Genomic DNA, 2,484 nt, shown 5'->3' with positions numbered 1-2,484 from the left:
TAGAGGAGGGTCTGACTGGATAGGAATCTCGAGATCTGTGGCCGGTATCTGGTGTGGCATCTCAGGATGTGGCGCAGCCTGCTCCGAGCCTGCCTGCTCAACCTGGGTGGGTATCTCATCCTCATGAGTGGATGCCTCCGCCTCAGATGTGTCAGAAGGGGTGTCAGGCTCGGAGGGGATGTCGCCGCCAGACCGTATCATCAACTTGAGGTGCTCATAGCGTCGCTTGTTGCGACGCTCCATACGGTCCAAGTGGGCGAACAGTCGATGCACAAATGGTAAATAGGCTCATGAGCAGCTAGAGGAGCAGTGGGTGGGGCAGGTGCAGCAGTGGAAGAAGAGGGGGCAGCTGAAGGTGTGGCTGTCTCATCGGAAGCAGTAAGGAATGCAGGTCTGTAGCCCAAAGCCATAAAGTTCCTACTGTGAGGAATGATCTTCCTGCACTCCGCAGCAGGTGGCCTCTCATCAACGTCCTCCCAAGGCACGTCAGCTCGACGGCCTAGCTGGGTAACCAGATAAGGGAAGGGTAGGGTGCCTCTTATATGGACCCTAGCCATATAGTGCCAGATGAATCGTGGCAGGTACAAGTCCTTACCCTCCATCACACACCAGAGGAGGGTGATCATGGCAGCAGGCAGCTCTGTCTCATGAGTGCTCGGCATAATAAAGTTACTCAAGATCTGGTACCAGAGTCGAGCCTCATCATTCAAGTATACCCGCTTGATTCTTTTAGGCATGGTGGTGTTCGTACCCATGACCCATGGGACAGTAAAGTCAAGGGCTATCCTCTCTTTGACAGCATCCCAGTCAAATCTCAGAAAGTGCATGTCCTCTTCAGCCATTTGGTAACCGTCAGGCTGATCGAACTTAGGCAGAAGGTGCAGAATATCCTCAATAACCTCTTCAGTGACCAGTATCTGTTTCCCTTTGAGGTGCACTGCATCCAGGGAAGTCTTGAAATAATTGCAGTAAAACTCCCTTACCCAGGAAGCATTTACCTCAGTCAAGTTTCGCTCTAAGAAGAACCAGCCTTGGTGTTTAATCTGATCGGAGGTGTACTACTGTAGTTCTTCTGAAATTTTCAAAGTCCTCTTCAGGTACAGATTTTTGGAGGTAGCAAACACTGGAAACTTCAGCTCACAATACCAGTTTGCAAACTTAATTGGATCATTGGCAGGGAGGAGCTGGTCAGCCTTCTCCTACGCGGTAAAGTGCTTGTCCCGCCAGGATTCATCATGCAGAAGTTCCAGGAGAGACATAGAGGATTCACCTCTTTTCCGTTTGCCAGTTGTTGCCTTTTCTTTTCCCTTTCGCGGAGGGTCAGACATTCTGAAAAAGAGAAATAGAAATCTGAGATATAATAAAAGCAGAAAGACAAGTAGGCAAATAACAAGATAAGCATGAAGTGGTAAAGGAGCAGTAGAAAAATGAAATGAGTGAAATAAATGTATATTTTGAATTGTTTTGGAGTTGAAAATCTGAGATGAGAAATCACATTCCAAAATATGTTAGAAGTGGAAAGCTTGTTAAATAGGAAAAAAAATTATCATGTCATGAGTGAAATTAATTTAAAAAAGTAGTGAAAAGGTAAAGTGGGAAGTTAGAAATTTAAAAGTGGGTAAAATTGAAAAAAAGGTTAGAAAGCGAAAATCAGTGAGTTAGCAAAAAGGAGGTCAGAGTAAGTGGCATGATGATTTGTTTCTAAGTAACAAGAATTTCACAAATTTAAACAACAGTTAACTCATATTCAAGCAGGGATAACAGGGTATTGATGATGATTCATATAGATATAGAAGGAGTAAAAAGAGCAAAATCAAATCATCAAAAATGCAATTTATTAACCAGGAAATCAAAAGGAATAAAAATACTGGCCCGTGCATTCAAGAATGGGTTTGGTTGATTAATTGGAAAATTGAGAAATGCCAGAACCAAATCTTGAATGTAAAAAAAGGAAACAATTTGCAGAAAATTGGGCAGCATTCCGGCTAAAATCGGATGTTCCTGGAAAACAAATAGCAAGAATCAGTTCATATGAATTGAAATAAGGCTGCACAAATAGCAAGAATAAGAAAGAGCAGTGTAAACAACAGCATGAAATAGTTAAGAGTAGCATATGAACAGGATCAACATCATAGCCAGAATAGATTACAGAACAGATAAACAGATAACAGGAATGGTGCAATTATCAGGCCTAAATCTATTATCCAGATCCTAGCTACCTAACCACCTAGAATCCACTACAAACATGCATCTCTATCTAGCCTATTCCGAACAAAAATTGAAAAATGAACTAAAGAGTCGCAAGGATGAATCGCTATGGCGGAACCTGGTGCGTAAAGGGCAATGGGATGGGGTAGAGGGAAGGCAGTGGTGATGTGGCAGCACCGGGAGGGGCACAGCGGCGCTGGGTGAACGGCGGTGGGGATCCGGTCGTGGTGGGGGCTGGCCACGGTGAGATGGCAGTGGCGGAGGAAGGCGAGAGTG

This window comes from Arachis duranensis, chromosome 5 (assembly GCF_000817695.3).
Source record: "Arachis duranensis cultivar V14167 chromosome 5, aradu.V14167.gnm2.J7QH, whole genome shotgun sequence".
Lineage (NCBI taxonomy): Eukaryota > Viridiplantae > Streptophyta > Magnoliopsida > Fabales > Fabaceae > Arachis > Arachis duranensis.
The sequence above is the reverse complement of the archived record's forward strand: the minus strand, read 5'-3'. Positions refer to the sequence as shown.